Source organism: Hordeum vulgare, chromosome 7H, assembly GCF_904849725.1.
Source record: "Hordeum vulgare subsp. vulgare chromosome 7H, MorexV3_pseudomolecules_assembly, whole genome shotgun sequence".
In the NCBI taxonomy this organism is placed as follows: domain Eukaryota; kingdom Viridiplantae; phylum Streptophyta; class Magnoliopsida; order Poales; family Poaceae; genus Hordeum; species Hordeum vulgare.
In genome coordinates, this window is record NC_058524.1 from 189,385,684 (window position 1) to 189,404,826 (window position 19,143).

The window sequence follows — 19,143 nt, forward strand, 5'->3', positions numbered from 1 at the left end:
TTGACTTGAAGAGAAGCACACCGGTAAGAATTGATAAGACAACTTGATGAGAAAAAAGAAATAGCATTCCCATAGAAATATGCGAACACCACTTAGAAAAGATATAAAATCACCATTTGCCATCGAAGCAACTCTAATTACCATATTCCAAAAAAACAAAGGATGAGGCTTACAACACAAGCCGGAACAAATTCATGACAGAGGTTCCGTCCGAAATTTTTGTGGATAGGATCGCACGGGCTCTATCGTACAGTAGCCATAATGTACAAGGCAGCACACACGACATACAAAGCGTCCCCGAGTCGTAGCAAGCTACAAGGACTCTTTAAGTCACAATGAGAACCGCTATAAGACGATCGTGAACAAACGAATCCACTAGATGTTGAACCCCAACCTCACATCATGCATCTGTTGGAAGATTGTCCTATAAGTAAGTACTTGAATTCCCACCTAAGAACTCCCAAAATTTCTGGTCATCCAATTGGGTTCACGGATAGAAGGAAAAATTCATCACTCAACTCCTAGCATCTAACCCGTCCAGTGTATCACATCCGTCAACACATAACCAGAATCTCAGAACCTCATCTATCTCAGACCCTCGTAATCACAAAGATGCCAAGTATGGCGGTACCCCTGAACTGTCTGCACAAGTACTAGGGATGTTGGGATTATCTCGCCACTACTAGTATTGAAGCAATTTCGAACATCCTCCGTCCTAAGACACTAAGAAATCTAAATGATAGTGATGTGCTCAAGAATCCCCTAGAGCTCAACTCCCCGGAATAAAATTAACACAGCAGGAGGCACCAAGTCATAACTCCGTCACATCGACGTCATATAGATTCCAACTAAAAAATTGAGTGAGAAGAGGTGTAGAATTAAAATTATTACCTCAAGATTCCTCACTAGAGCATAGAAGAGGAGAAAAAAGAATCCTACTCTCCGATATATAACTAGACTCAAAGCAGTTTTTCACTAGACTCGACTCGGCCAAGTTCGATCAATCAAGGGGGCAATTAGGTCGGTACTGCTCTGATACCAACTTGTAACGCCCAAGATGCAATCCTATCCTTATTTCGGCGTGAGGGCCTCGACAGGGATAGAAGGGCATCTCGTCGTTTCGCAAGAATGGATATCGTTACAAGTACATGTACATAATGGATGAGTATATGGAATTTTCTTACACTCGCCACAAGCTACATCAGAGTTACATCAATACAACATCATAATCAGTCATCATGAAGATGAGCAGGGTCCGAATACGGATGAAAACAAACGATAAAAGAACGACGTCCATCCTTGCTATCCCAGGTTGCCGGCCTAGAGCCCATCCTAGATAGATGATGATGAAGAAGAAGAAACTCCAAAGCACAATCATCCCGCTCACGTCATGATATCACATTAGCGGTACCTGCAACTGGTGTTGTAGTAATTTGTGAGCCACAGGGTACTCGACAATCTTATTTCCAAAGGTATCAACACTAGCAAAGCTTAATGGCTGAGGTATGGTTAAGTGGTGAGGCTGCAGCAAGCGACTAAGCATTTATTTGAGGTGGCTAACTTACGAGTACAAGAATAAGAGGGGGATGATCTACGCATAATGGACGTGTCTCATGAAGATCAAGTGAATAATCCTCAACACCTACTTACGTCAGACATAACCCCACTATGTCCTCTTTCGGATACAGAACTCACGAGAAGAAAAAGTCACGGTTACACACTCAGTTGGCATATTATGATTAAGCTTACTTCAAGTTATCTAGAACCAAATGTTAAACAAAGTTTCCAAGTTGCCACATAACCGGGGGCACGACTTTCCGAAAGTTTTAACCCTGCAGGGGTGCTCCAACTATTCCATCACGAACTACCACACGCTGTGACGGAATAACCTTGATCAGGGAAACCCGTGATCTCCTCGGGTTCCTATTGTCAAATCTCAACCTCGAGATAAGCCAAAGCATCCTCGGAATCCCTCGCACAAGACGCTCGAGAAATGTAAAACAAGTCCAGCAAGGTTGCCTGGCGTGTCGACGATCCCGATAGGAGCCGCGTATCTCGTTCTCAGGACACAATGGATAAGCTAGTGTACATGGCCTGACAGAGATCACCCGCGTATCTGGTTGGTCCCGCACAGTGCTCTATTGAGGACTAGCACCATCAGCACTGGCCCTCCCTATATTATGTTGAATTACTCCTTTGGTTCATGACGCCCAATGTTTCTAGTATTATCAGAATTATTGTGTTGGGCAAATATAGTACCAATCTTGGGCCTTGTCAGACGAGCTTTATCCAAAAACGAAAGTCAAGGGGGGGCCCCATAACAACCCCAAGCATGTTAGGAGCGCTCATTTATGGAACATAACACCGGTAGCCGAAACTAAGGTGGCAAATGTGGAACAAAACACCAGGCTAGAAGGCCAAGCCTTCCACCTTTTACTAAGCATAGAGATGCATTAAATTAAATAACATTAATATGGTGATATAACAAGGAACCCATGTTGGCACATGGAAGTAACTGCACCATCAACTAGCAATGCTAACAAAAGGCTGAGCAAGCGGTAACATAGCCAAAAAAAGGTTTGTTGGGTTGTGGAAAGGTTAGAGGTTTTCATGGCAATGATGGGAGGCTCATATTTAATAGGTGGTAGGCAGCGAGACATAGCGATAGAAATGGAACAACTAGCATGGCAATCATAGTAATGGTATCTAGGGAAATGATCATCTTGCCTATGATCCCGCTTGGAAGAAGAACGACTGCGTGAAGCAGATGAACCGACGTAGTCGAACGGATCCTCACATTCTGGCAGGCTTGTGGAACACTATCGAGACGAAGCAAACTGAAACAACAAGCAACACACAATATTCACTACGGCACATGCATGATATAATGCAAACCCTAATATGATGCATGGTCGGTTCAATCATGCAAAGCATGGCACGACATTTCACAATAATCAAACGCTACACATTAAGTGAAGCTCAACATGCAACGAGTTGCATATTAACGAAACTCCACATTCAAATATTTAGTTCACTCCCGTTTAAGTACACGATAATATTAAATGTTGTTTAAACAAGGAAAGGGGTGAAGCACAAATAAACTACCAATCTAGGTATTTTAAATGAGGCCAGAAACGACATATAGCATCTCCGAACTGACCCCACGTGTTAACTTTGAAATCTGTCCGAATTTGTCCTAAACACTTTTTATGTTTTTTAAATGACAAAATAAAGTGGTTCACATTAAACTACACGTCGTTCTAGTCCATTAACATATATGGCTCATCTCCAATGGAGCTACGATTAATTCATTACAAATTAAATTGTTTTTAACACCTTGTCACGCAAAATGATGCAAAAAGCAAGGCTAACAGTTTTGAATATGCATGAGAGTGGCCTTTCGAATAACTACATGAAATTCTATACGTTCTACATATCTACGATTTTTGCATGTAATGCATGGTTTAAAAGTTATGAGCATTTTAAAATATGCCTATAAACGGTAAATCGTTGGATGATACGATTAATTCACAATAGGAAAAAATATCTACATGGCCCGAATTGCACCAAAGTGCAGCAGGCCCGGGGGTGGAATCGGCCCAAGACGGCTGTGTGCATGAGAAAAAAAACACACGCAACAAAAGAATTGAGGGCCCCATTGGATTCGATCCTGGGAACTCGTGGATGAATTCGAGTGGATCTTGCCACGCTAGTGCAATGTTTCGCATCCAAACAGGATTGGAAGAACATGAATCATACCGGAACACTGACTGAACCAAAGTGCAAATAGAGACGGATTTCTCTGTTGTTGTGACGGGGAACACAGCTTGCAGACGCGGCAACACAGCTTGCTGGGTTCTTCGGCACGGATCCCAAGGGGAACAGTGGGAATGAGAAGGGAAGCGACGGATCTGGCGAGGGGGTCCCATTCCCGGGTGCTGGAGGCTTCGGACGAAGCTCTGACAGTCGCATGCTTGGAGGCCATGGCAGCTTCACGCGATGCAGGGTGTCCTGGAGAGACATAAACTGAGGGAGAGTTGCAAGGGGGGTCGGAGTAGGGGAGAGAGGCGCGACCGGGACCTTCTCAGCTCCGGCGCTACGGCGACGCCGTCCTTCGGCAAGGTCATGGAGGTCCACACGGTGGGGTCGGGGACGCGCGGATCCGGGGCGGCGGAGGCGGGTCTGGCTATGGGGAACTCCAGCGAGCGGGCGGGTGCAGAGGTTGGCGCCCATGGCGAGCTCGAGGCCATGGCCATGGTGGTCTCCACTCTCCCTACAGAAAAACAAGAGGAAGAGAGAGATGAGAAGAGGGGAAGGAAACCAAAGGAAGGAGGAGGAAGGGAGCACGTGCGCAGCTGCAATCGCGCGAGGGGGGTTCCGACGGGCCTTGGGCGCGAGCGCTCTTGCTGTAGGGGTGTCGCTGCTAGAGGCGCTTGGGCCGCGAGCGGGCTCGAGCAAGGAGGAGCTCGAGCAGTTGGCTGGGTCAGCGAGGCTACTCTGGTTGGTGTGGTGCAAACGAGGAGGGCAGCGGCTGAGGGGATATGGATCGGGGCAATCCCGAGAGAGAGAGGGTGGCAACGCTAGGGATGGATGGATGGGACATGGCTCCTAAAATTTAGGGTTAGGCTAGGACTAAGTAGTAAATATAGCTTGTGGGCTAGGTTTTGGATCAACTCGATCCTCCGATTAAATCAGATGGCTGAGAATAACTAGGTTAGGAAGACCAATGGACAAACCGAAGACGGTTTGCGGTAAAATGGGGTTGATCCGAACCCAACGGTCACGACCGCCCGGTTTGGGTCCCAAGAGGTTTCGTGCTAGATGCGCGCATGGCGGTGCATTGTGCAGAGGGGCTAAGCGGAAAAGAGAGGGAAAACGGGCATCCCGGTGACAAAGTTTAAAATACCGAAATATCCGACAATTGACCGGCTATAGTGCCACTATAGGTTTAACGGTTCACGTATCAAACAAACTCCGATTGTGAAGAAATTTGGCACATGGCCCACCTACATTAAAACAAGACCGCATGCCAAGTTTCAACCCAATCGGAGAAAGTTTTACATACGCTTTTGAAAACAAAATTTTAACGATGTCGCGGGTGCGTGCGTGTGTGGTTGGTCTCGAAATGGTCAACGACGAAAGGAGTTAACCGACAACTAACAATGGATGCAAGTTTTGAAAACATATGGCAACGGAGTGCCGATGCAATGCGGATGATGCGAATGATGCAATGATGAATGCGACAATAAAATAAATCACACAATGACAAAGGAATAAAAGGGGAATCTTCTGGAGCGTCGGTCTCGGGCTGTCACACCTTTCTTCCCTCATAATGATGTGTGAGTAGTTCACCACAGACCTACATGTCCATAGCACTACCTAGATGGGATCTCTCTCTCTCTCTTTGATCTTCAGTACAATGATCATCGCATCTTCGCTTTGATCCATATGATGTAACTCTTCTCTATGGTGCGTTTGTTGGGGTCCGATGAATTGTGGGTTTATGTTCAGATTATTCATGATAAATATTTGAGTCTCCTCTTATGCATTATGTGCATGATTATGATAACTTGGTAATTCTCTCCGATCTATTGATATAGTTTGGCCAACTAGATTGATATTTCTTCGGTGAGAGAGGTGCGTTGTAGTAGGTTCAACCTGGCGAGTTTCTATATCACAGTGATAGAAGGGGACAAGTTGCATCTTTGTGTTGCTGCTATTAAGGGTAAAACAATGGGTTTTATTCATATTGGTTGAGTTTACTTTGTGTACATCATGTCATCTTACTCCAAGCAGTACTTCCTTTGTCATGAACTTAATATGTAGAGAGGCAAGCATAGAAGTGTTCTTGAAGTGAAGTAATAGTAATAGGTGCACATAGGAGTCGGCCTATTTGATTATGGATGTGATGCCTATATTTACATGATCATTGCGGTGAAAATCGCATAACTATCCGCTCTTCTATCAATTGCCCAACAGTAATTTGTTTACCCATCGTATGCCTATTTTCATGAGAGATGCCACTAGGGAAAGCTATGACCCCCGGGTCTATTCATAACATATTGCTAAAACCTCCAACACCTTGTTTCCATTCATTTACTTTTATTTTATTTTTGCGTTTTACAATTATCTACACACCTCATTCGCTTGCAAATAATGAGACCAAGGGGATTGACAACCCTCCTGCTCGTGTTGGGTGCAAGATGTTTGTTCTTTTCTGTGCAGGCGCTGAAGATGGTTGTGGATTGATAATACTATTGGTTCGATAAACCTTGGTTTCATAACTGAGGCAAATACTTACCCACTTTGTGCTGCGATTACCCGTTCCTCTTCACGGAAAACCCATCGTAGATCATGAGTATCACGAAGCATTTCCAGTGTCGTTGCAGGGGAATATCATCACCAACTATCAAGTAACTCCACACAAAATTTCATTCGCTTGTTCCTCTTTTTATTTGCTGGTATATTTTGTTTGCCTCCTATAAAATATAGAAATACAAAAATGCTTATCTTTTCTTGTTTAGCTTGTCACTAGAGTGCATCTTTGCTATCTAGTTTACTTGCCTAGCTATGATATATTTATCTTTGTCACAAACTAACAAAAAGTAGAAGGAAAAAATAAAGATAAATGGATCCTCATCCATTAGCTAATCTTTTGAAAAGACTCATTTATGTTGAAACAATTGCTAGTGAGAGTGCACTAGATTATCATTATGAGGTCTTGCTTGAAAATCACGAATCTAAACATTGTGAAATTTATGAAGTGATTCATGATAGTTCCTAGAAGGAAAAGCATGATTGCTATATTATTGAATTTGAATATGATCTTACATGTAATCATTATGAGGAGGCAAATATGGTTACATAAATTTTCATGTTGCTCACTTACCTCTCTTGATATTCAAATTTTTAATGCGTATGCTTCATTATCCCTACTTGCTTATGCTAGACACTTCTTGTCTTGACAATTTGTTTGCTTATAAAATGCCTATGCAAAGGAAGTATGTTAGACTTAAATCTTCTTGCACATGTTTTATGATGCTCTCTTCTTGATTCAATTCTTGTCTTTTGTGTGAGCATCATTCAAGTTTCAAGCCTACCTTAATGGCTATAAAGAAAGAGCATGCTGGGAGACAACCCAAGAGTTATCATTTATTTCTATTAGTGTGTGATAACATCATTATTTATGATGTACTGATTGTGCTTTTATGATTAAATTAGTGTCTGTGCCAAGAAAAACCTTTGGGGTGATTTGCATCATGAGTAGAATTGATACGGTGCAAAAACAGAAACTTTGATGCCCAGTGCAGAATTTCTCTGATCTTACTGGAACGTATTTTTAAGCTGTATTTTTTACAAAATACCGATATAAAAATTCCACGGGTATTCCTAAGTTTTCATAATTTTTGGAGTTACAGAAGTATGGCATTTAAATATATTACTACAGACTGCTCTGTTTTAAACAGATTCTGTTTTTGCATGCAGAGTTTGCTTGTTCTGATTATGCTATTGATTATATCGTGGGGTATAAGCCATGGAGAAGTCATAATACAATACCTTATGCTAAAATAAAAGAATAATAAATTTATAACAGTACCTAAATGTGTTTATTATGTTGCCTATACTAACGGATCTCACGAAGTTTTGTTGAGTTTTGTGTGATTGAAGTTTTCAAGTTTTGGGTAGTTCGATGGACAAAGGAATGAAAAGTGGCAAGAGACTAAGCTTTGGGATGCCCAAGGCACCCGAAGGTAATATTGTAGGAAGACTCGGGCGTCTAAGGTTGGGGATGCCCCGGGAAAGCATCCCCTCTTTCGTCTCAACCCATCGGTATGTTACTTGGAGATATATTTTTATTCATCACATGATATAAGTTTTGCTTGGAGTGTCATATTGTGTAATTTTACTTTAAGTTCCACAATAATTGTTTGCTGGACATACCTATTTGAGAGAGATACACCATCATCATGATTTGTTAGAATACTCTATGTGCTTCACTTATATCTTTTGAGCTTAGTAGTTTCTCTAGTACTTCACTTATATCTTTTTTAGCACGGTGGCATGTAGATTTTATAGGAATAATATGCTCTCGTTCTTCACTTATATTTATTTGGGATCTGGACAAATAGTGATGGTAATTTGCATGGGTCATAAGACTAGATCAAAAATAATGAGTGCTCAATAAGTGATAATTAAAACCATCATGTAGCACATATAGAGAAATTGTGGTTAATGATATTGATGTGGTGATATGAAAAAGGTGTGAGTGCATAACTATTAATTCTGAGAGGTGTTGATATTAAGAGATGTTGGAACTTCTTGAACATCTGAAAAATTAAAAAGGCATGTGATTACGCATTTCTATTCCTCGTTGAAAACCTAATGTTGTTTCGAGTTAGAGTCGCGCGGTGGTTTATTCCTACCAACCCTCTCCCTCAGGGCATGTGAGTAGTACTTTGATTTGTGATAACACTAATAAAACTTTGCAATAAGTATATGAGTTCTTCATGACTAATGTGACACCCTGGACATACGCAATATTATCTCCTCATTTTTTATACGCTCTCTAGTACCGTGCATGGCCCATTCTCACTTCGAGGATTGGTGCAATTTTCGATGGTGCATCCAAACCCCGTGACATGATACGCTCTGTTGCATATAAGCCTTATTATATCCTCCCCAAAACAACCACCATACCTACCTATTATGGCATGTCCAAAGCCATTCCGAGATATATTGCCATGCAAATTCCATTGCCACTTCACATGACTAGTTCGTTCATCATCATATTGCTTTGCATGATCATATAGAGCTGACATGGTATTTGTGGCAAATCCACCATTCATAATAGAATTTGTGGCAAAGCCAAAAAAAATCATATGCTGAATACATGTCACGCTAGATCATTGCACATCCTGGTACACTCCCAGAGGCATTTATATTGGAGCCATGTTGCTTCATTCATCATATCAAGTTATCCATGAGTTGTAAGTAAATAAAAGTGTGATAATCATCGTTATTAGAGAATTGTCCCAGTGGGGAAATAAAGATGGGGGAGGCCACATGAGCCCGCCATAAGAAATGAATGAGAGAAAAAGAGAGAAGGGACTTTGCTACTATCCTTTACCACACTTGTGAATCAAAGTGGCGCCATGTTCATCATGTAGAGACTCTCATGTTACATCATTCATATGCTACTGGGAATCAAAAAATATAAACTTGGCTTGTACATTCCGATGACGGGCATCCTGAAATGCTTGAGGTCTTCATGAGCAAGCAAGTTGGATGCCCACCCCACGTAGCTTCACTGGAGCTTTCATACACTTATAGCTCTAGTTCATCATTTGCATGGTAATCCCTATTCCTTGTATCAATATCTATAAATTGGTATCTCCATAACCTGTTGATACGCCTAGTTGATATGAGACTATCTTCTGCACCTTTCAACCCCTTTGAAACCTACCACGGTACTCTATTCCACCTATATGATATGTCTAATGGTTCATGCTCATGTTGAAAACACAATTGCTACCTAGGGTGGTTTTGATAATTGATCACAACATATGCATCACTGGACTAACATGTTTTCCAAAAGATGCTTTGGCTAAGGATTATGTGGATATGCACCTTGATGCAAGAAAGGAATAGTTTTGGCTCAAGCTTCAAGCTAGAAGACTCTTCATTTTGTGTTTGTGAGAAATCACATTTGAGTCCATAGGTAAGCCAATACTAATAAAAGGGGTGAGGTATTAAAATGAACTAGTTGCTCAAGTGCTCTAAGTTAGCGACCAAAATACTCAATCATTTTTCCCACATAACCATTCTTTCCAAATCCACATACTCAAATTCGGTGTCACCAACTTTCATATTTCGGACCCACCAAGTTTAACCTCACACACAAGCCCTAGCCATTTCCACCAAATCGGTGCAACCGAATCCATATTGGTGCTACCAAGTTCGGGTGACCAACTTTAGGGTGCCTCGATACACAAAATCAGAATTTCCAAGTTTGAGTATCGGTGCCACTGAATTTGGCCATCTGACCGTTAGCCACCTTTTCGGTGCCATTGAGTTTCATATACCGGTCTCATCGAGATTCAGAAGTTCACACCTTTTGTGCTAATCGGTACCACCGAGTTTCCAACTTTGGTGTCATCGTGTTTGCCATTTTGTGTGTAACGGTTGGATTTTATGTGCTGCCTATATATACCCCTTCACCCACCTCTCATTCGTGGGAGAAGCACTCAAAACACACAATTCATATCCAGATCCATTTTCTGAGAGAGAATCACCTACTCATGTGTTGAGACTAAGATATTCCACTCAAATCATTTGAATATTGATCTCTAGCCTCCCCAAAACTGCTTTCCACCAAATCAATCTGTCCTACCCATGCATATTCTATGAGAGAGTGATTTCGTGTTGAGGAGACTATCTTTAGAAGCACAAGAGCAAGGAGTTCATAGTTCTACCCCATCTATTACCTTTTGGAGTGTGGTGCCTCCTAGATTGGTTAGGTGTCGCTTGGGAGCCTCCTACTTCGTGTTGTGGAGTCGGACCAAGATGGTTGTAAGGGCAAGGAGATAGCAAACTTTGTGAAGATCTACCGTGAGTAAGGCTAGTCCTCCGTGGATGGAAGCCGTGGTGGGATAGACAAGGCCGCTTCTTTGTGGACCCTTTGTGGGTGGAGCCCTCCATGGACTCTCGCAGCCATTACCCTTCGTGGTTTGAAGTCTCCACTAATATGGACGTACGATAGCGGAACCTATTGGAACCATGCCAAAAATCATCGTGTCAACCTCATGTGTTTGATCTCCCTACCTTACTCCTTTACTTTACACTTGCATGTTTTACATTCTGCTGCTACACTCATAGAACTGCATGTGTAGGGTGTAGTTGACTTCCTATAACTGCCAAAGCTGCCTCTCAACTAAAATTGGGAAAAGGCAAAAAAAATATCTTGTCAGGTAGTCTAATCACCCCCCTAGACATACTTTCGATACTACAAGTGGTATCAGAGCTTTGCTCTCCATTGCATTAGTTTCACAACCTAGGAGAGTATTCCGTCTAGTGAGAGAAATTATTACCATAGAGGTCGATACTTCGATGGCACTAATTTTTCTAGTTGGATTTAAAGCATAAGATGAAAATGCATATCCTTGGCTTTAATCCTCATGTTTGGGTTGTTATTCGTGTTGGTATGCAAGGTGATTTCTTCGGAGAAGGGCGTGAACCGGATCGTGATGCGAAAGCCGATGAACTGAAGTTCTTGCAACTCAATGCACAATCTCGCGACATCATCTTCAACTGTCTATGCCCCAAAGAATTCAACATAATCATCCGCCTTGAGAATGCGAACGAAATTTGGGACACTTTGATCGATATGCACGAAGTTACTGATTTTGTCAGAGAATCTAAGTTGGATGTGCTTCAAAGTCAGCTTGACAAGTTCAAGATGAAGGATGGTGAAGGTGTCGCTGAAACCTACTCTAGGCTAGCTCTCATCACCAATGAGATTACCGACTTAGGAAGTGAAGAGATGACCGACAAATTCATCATCAAGAAGATACTTAGAGATCTTGATGGAAAGTATGACACAGTGTGCACATTGATTCAAATGATGCCAAACTACAAAGATCTCAAGCCAACTGAAGTCATTGGTAGGATTGTCGCTCATGAGATGTCACTCAAGGACAAAGATGAGTTGCACAACAAGTCAAGCGGTGCTTACAAAGCTTCGTGTGATGTTCCCGCTACTTCAAAGGACAGTCTTGTCACTGATGAAGAGATAAGCCTCATGGTCAGAAAATTCAAGAAGTTCTACAAGAGTAGAGGCAAAGAGAAAAGTTGAAGCTCAAGATATAATGAGAAGCGTTTGTCCAGCCGTGATAGAAACTGCTACAACTATGGGAAGCCCGGACACTACTCCAATGAGTGCTCGGCTCCCTACAAACGAAGAGAATAGTCACCTCGAAGAAGAATCCCAAGAGACGAGTCACCTCGCAGAGAGAGAAGGCGTAGAGAAGATCATTATGAACGAAGACACTCACGGAGAGGCAAGGAATTGGAGAAGAAGGACAAATACACCAAGAGCACCTCAAGAAGAAGACATCAAGCTCATGTTGGTGAATGGGTCTCTGGCTCCGAGTCTTACAAACAATCCGAGAGAAGTTATCCCTCCAACTCCGACTATAGTCAAGATGAAGGTGTTACCGGCATTGCACTCGTTTCCTCCAACTCCTACGACTTATTTGACTCACCAAATGAGGGAGTCAAAAACTGCTTCATGGCTAAAGGCCTCAAGGTATCACACCCTAAGTATCTTGATTTCAATAGTGATGAGGATTACTTGTTAGGAGAAGATGACTTGCTCTTTGATAAAAATAATTGTTGCACTAAAAATGAACTTGCTAATTATCATGCTAGTCAAGAGAAATCAAATGATGATGATAAGAATGAGATTGAACAATGAACTCAAGAATTAAACACTCTTAAGTTAGCTCATGAAACTACTCTAGAAGATCATAGAGAGCTTGCAACAACTCATGAGAAGCTACGCTTAGACAAGCTCAATTTGCAGCAAGAGCATGAGTTCCTAAAAGCGATCAATGGTGATCTTCAAAATAAGAGTCCTTCTTATATAGCCAAATGATTACTCTTATCTACTTTTGTTCCACAAGTTAAACCTAAGAACACTAGTAACAAAGGCAAGAAAGTTTCTTCATCTAGTAACAACCATACTAAAGCTAAATCCAATGATGTTGTTGGAAGTAGCTCTCTTGATTCCACTAACGATTCTTCTAGACAAGTTACACTTGAGCAAGAAAACGATTTATTGAAAGGGATTATAGAGAGAGGTGTCCTCAAGAGTCTTGCCGGAAGTAAACAATTTTAGTAATTGTACGCAAGCAAGGAGGACATCGGAAAAACAAGGTATTGGCTACTTCAACATCAACGGAGATGATATGGAAGAATACCACAAGGGCAAGGGAAATCTTCAAGAATACATTGACCTTTATGAAGAGGAACCCCAAGTTAAGGTCAAGTGGATTACCAAAGACACTTCTAGCACTACCTCATCTAGTGATACCACAAGTCCAAGGATCCCCATCAAGTTGATGTCGATTCCCAAGAGGAAGAACTATAAAGTTTTTGAGGGGTGACTCTGATTCACTCTCATTCATTTTGGCAAGAACTATATGCAATCAACCTCAACCATATGCATTAGTTCAAGGAGTCACACATTCCCTCAAAGGTAAGCAAGGAACAAGGTAATTAATGCATATTTGTACATTATCCCATGTGTGTTTATCTCCATGTCCATAGATATTCTTGCATATGTTCCTTTTGCTTTGGGACTAACCCATGTAGGTGAGAAGAGTAAGAAACAACAAGGATTGCTCCCAACTCAACATGATCTTCATCAACATTGAGCATCCACCACTACTTCACCTACTTGAAGTCTTCTATGACAAAACCCAAGGTTAGTTTGTCCCTCTTAGGGGGATGTCATATCAAGGGGGAGCTTTACTCTAAACCTTGTGTATAAGCATCTCCTAAGGATATGAACACATTAATGCTTATGTAAAAGTGGTAACCCCACTTGTGCTTAACGATGAGTATGACCTATGATCAAGTATTCTTACTTGGATCCTATGTCAATATACTCCTATATAGATGACTTTGTCATCGCCCAAGTGCTTGATAGATGCTAGAATGTTTGTGCATGTTCACCATATTTTCTCTATCATTCTTATTGTGTGAGCATGTTGGTCTGCATGTATTTGCTCATTCGAGGACATCCAATTGTTGTTATTCGGCTCTTGATTTATCTTTTGCCAATTGGGTGGACAGGAATGCCTAGGACCCTTCTCTAGTTATCTATGTTATCTCATCTCAAGTTCTATTCATGCTTCACAAAACATGAACAAGAACTTATCGGTCCCTCTGTGTGAAGAAGCACTCGGAGTTCCGTATCGTCAAAGGCTGACTTCCAAAACCTCTTTGTGAATCTCGGTGAAACCAACTTCACAAACTCGATTCCACATAATTCTAGAGTTGATCTAGGATTTCATCTCGGTACCACCGAAATCACAAACTCAGTTACATCGAGTTTCTCTGTCCACTGATAGTAGAGGAATTCAGTGACACCGATTTCGTAATCTCGGTGACACCAACAGCGGAAGGGTTTATATTCCAGCAGACCAAATCATTGATTTCCAATCGTCAAAGTCATTTCGCCTCAAACCCTAAGCTGCCTCCTGGCCCCCTCGTCGTCGCCCTTGACTCCCCGTGCATCTGTGCCGCTGGGAATCGCCACCATTGATGGATTCTTCACCCTCATTGTCTCCATAGCTGGACCGCCACCAAATTAGGGTACGATTCAGATCTCCTTCTGCGTTCATCCATCCAATTCTTAAGCATTGGGAAGTTTTATCTATGATCCACCATGTGCAAACCTGTCCATCCACCAGCAATTCCTATAGATTAGTGAACGAGAAGTTTATAGGTTTAGATGTTCGCAGACCCCATCTCGGTGCCTCCGAGTTGCAAAACTCGGTGCTACCGATTTTAAACCCGAGGTTCCAGAGAATATACTTGGTGAAACCGAATTGTCATTTTCGGTGCCACTGAAAGTGATGACCAAGTTTTTGTTAAAAAGTTCATGTCTCTCGATGTCTCCGAAACTTCAAACTCATTGCTACCGAAATGTGATGTGAAGAAAGTTAAAACTAAGGATTTCTTTGTTCAAATTTTCGAAAACATCTGAATTTTGTGATGCTAAACCCTTCTGTCTTTCCTATATCTACTTCACATGTTTTGTTGTTTGTTGTTGAGTTCTTTCTTGTCTATCAGAGATGTCTGCTTCAGAAGATAGTTAGAATGATTTCAGAGAACCAAGTGCTGAGATGGACTCAGCCACTAGTCCAAAGAAGTCTGCTTCGAACCCAAGTTCTCGTAGCTCCCATGGCTTGCCAAAAGCAGCCACCAGGCAGAGGAAGAAACTGAATTCCGCTAAAGAGGACTCAGACTTTGTGCTCGAGGAAACTTCAGCCCCTCCAAAGGCTCCTGTCAAGTAGGCAATCAGGAAGGTATCTACTAATTCCATTGATCTGAGAGCACCTGCTTATGTAAGGAGCAGCACAGCACTTTCCATTGATGAACCTCCTCAGAAGGCTATTACAAAGAGAGCAAGGAAGAGGATAGTTCATGTTGTTGGAAGACCTACTGAGACGTCTCCAACGTATCTATAATTTTGTATTGTTGCACGCTATTATATTATCTGTTTTGGATGTTTTATATGCATTAATATGCTATTTTATATTATTTTGGGGACTAACCTATTAATGTAGAGCCTAGTGCCAGTTTCTATTTTTTCCATGTTTTTGAGTATTACAGATAAGGAATATTAAACGGAGTCCAAACGGAACAAAATCTCCGGAAATATTTTTCTTGGACCAAAAGACACCTAGGAGACATGGAGTAGGGGCAAGGCACACCTGCCGGGAGGCCACAAGCGTGCAGGGCGCGCCCTAGGGGGTGGTCGCACCCCCTGTCTTGTGGATCCCCTGCATGCCTCCCAACCTTATTCTTTGGCCTATAAATTCCCAAATCATCCCGTGTCGCAAAAGAGAGCAAAGAAAATAATTTTCCACCACCGGGAGCCTCTGTTCCTGAGGGATCCAATCTGGGAACCATTTCCGGTAATCTGCGAGAGAGGGAATTGATCACAGAGGGCATCTACATCTACTCCATTGCCCCTCTGATGAAGCGTGAGTAGTTCACCATAGACCTACGGGTCCATAGCTAGTAGCAAGATGGCTTGTTCTCTCTATTTGATATTCAATACCATGTTCTTCATGATCTTCACGGAGATCTATCCGATGTAATACTCTTTGGTGGTGTGTTTGTCGAGATCCTATGAATTGTGAGTTTATGTTCAGATTTTCTATAGATATTATTTGAGTCTCTTTTGAATTTTTATATGCTTGATTTCATATCTTAGCAAGTCTCTTCGAGTTATTGGTTTGGTTTGGTCAACTAGATTGGTAATTCTTGCAATGGGAGAAGTGCTTAGTTTTGGGTTCAATCTTGAGTGTCCTCACCCAGTGACAAAGTAAGGGTAGCGAGGCACGTATTGTATTGTTGCTATCGAGGATAAAAAGATGGGGTTTTCATCATATTGCTTGAGTGTATCCCTCTACATCATGTCATCTTACTTAATGTGTTACTCTGTTCTTCATGAACTTAATACTCTAGATGCAGGCAGGAGTCAGTCGATGTGTGGAGTAATAGTAGTAGATGCAGAATCGTTTCGGTCTACCTGACACGGACATGATGCCTATATGCATAATCATTGCCTTAGATATCTTCATAATTATTCGCTTTTCTATCAATTGCTCGACAGTAATTTGTTCACCCACCGTATTATTTTCCATTATGAGAGAAGCCTGAAACCTATGGCCCCCGGGTCTATTTTCCATATTATATTTTCAGGTCTATAAACCAAAAATACCAAATAAACTTTTCTGTAATTTATTTTCTTTTGTTTCTGCAATCTGTTATATCTGTCTCTATCATATCTTATCCTTGCAAATAACTCTCAAGGGATTGACAACCCCTTTATAGCGTTGGGTGCAAGTGTTTGATTATTTGTGTAGGTACTATTATTGGAGCCTTGCTTGTTTCTCCTACTGGATTGATACCTTGGTTCTCGACAAACCGAGGGAAATACTTATCTACTTAGCTGCATCACCCTTTCCTCTTCAAGGGAAAACCAATGCAAGCTCAAGAGGTAGCAATAAGGATTTCTGGCGCCGTTCCCGGGGAGGATACATACCAAGATCACGCTTACCAAGTACCCATCACAAACTCATCTCTTGCATTTACTTTATTTTCCTTTTACCTCTCATTTTCCTCTCTCCCACTTCTAAAATGATTTTTAGAAAATACCAAAAAGATTTGTCTTTTTATTTTCCCTCCTTTCGTTTGCTTCTTTTCTTCCAAATCACTTACTTGTCTAAATGACTAGCATTACCACTTCCCCTTTGTCACCAGATTTTGAAGTCTTATACTTCAAAGAAAAACAAACGGAGACTTTTAAAGATGCATGGTATAGGCTAATGGAATCTTATCGTATCTCCAACCTAAAAGGAGATGCATAGGTTTTGCTCATAAATTTTTACATTGGATTGGCTTTACATCATAGAGAACTCTTAGATTTTGCCTCAAAATGGAATATTATTGAATTAAATACAAATGCTGCTTATGAGGTCCTAGAGGGGATTTTGGGAGTTCCTACACAAAAAAGGGGTTTTAATTTTTCATAAGAGGGAGTTAAAATTCTCGACAAATTGAGTAACTTACATCAGCACTTAATCGAGTTACAAAAATATCACGAACCCCTTAAACATATCAATGCAAACCTCAGCCGTTTGAACACTTTGACTGCCCTTTGCAATAAGCGTTTGGATATTTTGGACAATAAGGTGGTTACTTCACCTACAAAACCGGGACAGAGGAAAGAGTCCCCTGGGTTTGAGAAGGCCCTCATGAAAATTGTCAATACCATAGATGACAATACCTAGATCCATTGCATTATGCCTAGCTAGGGGCGTTAAACAATACCGCTTGTTGGGAGGCAACCCAATTTTATTTTTTTGGTATTGCTTTTTCTTCTGTTTTTGAGTTCTGCACATATTATTACCTCTTTAATAATTGTGTTTTCTTGTTTTAATTAGTGTTTGAGCCAAGTAAAACCTTTGGGATGGTCTACGGTGTTTGCAAGTTGATTCTGCTGAAAATAAGAAACTTTTGCTCTCAGTCAAGGAATTTTGTAAATCCACTCGCAAGTGCTTTTGATCTGAATTTCATACACAATATCTTTTTACCAATTTCCCATATCTTCCAAATTTTTCAGAATTTTTGAAGTTACATAAGTATTCTAAGTAAACAGATTGTTACAGCCTATTCTGTATTTGACCGATTCTGTTTTCTTTGTGTTGTTTGCTTATGTTGATGAACCTATGGGTTGCATTGGGGGTATGAACCATGGAGAAGTTGGAATACAGTATATATTACATCAATATAAATAAAGAATGATTTCACAACAGTACCTAAATTGCTAATTTATTTTTCTTATACTAATGGATCTCATGAGTTTTCTGTTGAGTTTTGTGTTGTGAAGTTTTCAAGTTTTGGTAAAGATTTGATGGATTATGGAATAAGGAGTGGAAATAGCCTATGCTTGGGTATGCCCAAGGCACCCCAAGACATATTCAAGGATACCAAACAGCCTAAGCTTGGGGATGCCCCGGAAGGCATCCCCTCTTTTGTCTTCAATCCATCGGTAAATTTACTTGAGACTATATTTTTATTCACCACATGATATGTGTTTTGCTTGGAGAACCTTGTATGATATGAGTCTTTACATTTTAGTTTGCCACAATCATCCTTGCTGCACACATCTTTTGATATAGATACACGCTGAATCATGAATTTATTAGAATACTCTTTGTGCTTCATGTGGGCACCCCGACTTATGGGTCGAGATCGCCGTGCTCAGTGATCCCAGAGATCAATGCTCACCGAACACTGATACCGAATAAAAGAGTCTTACATCCAAGTACCGATTATTACAACACATGACCGAATGGTCAAGTTCACAAAGCAGGGCCTAAGGCCAAATCACTCTGATACATCTATTAGCGGAAATCATAGGGGCTAAGCGGGTGCCCATGCCATCAAGCCTACACCGAGAGGCATTCTGACTCGGAAGTGTCCTAGTTTGCACGGGCGTCTCCGAAGACGTACTCCTCTCCAAACTCTGGTCCTTCCATGTCTGGTCAATAACATAACCAGTGGCAAGCCAATGAGTACTTTGAATGTACTCGCAAACAACCCATGATATGAACAATGAAAGTGAAGGATAACAATATCATGCATTTTTGGTGTAACTCATCTTGGTGGAATGATCACGATTATGCATGAAGTTAAAGAATTACCTTTGAAGAACAGGTTACATATATCAATATATCTGCCGAGGGCTGAACCATCCGGGCCCACCCTATATGCCAAGTTTCCAGACTTGGTCATACTATTACTCTCATAACAACACCTTTTTCATCACCTCACACACACACG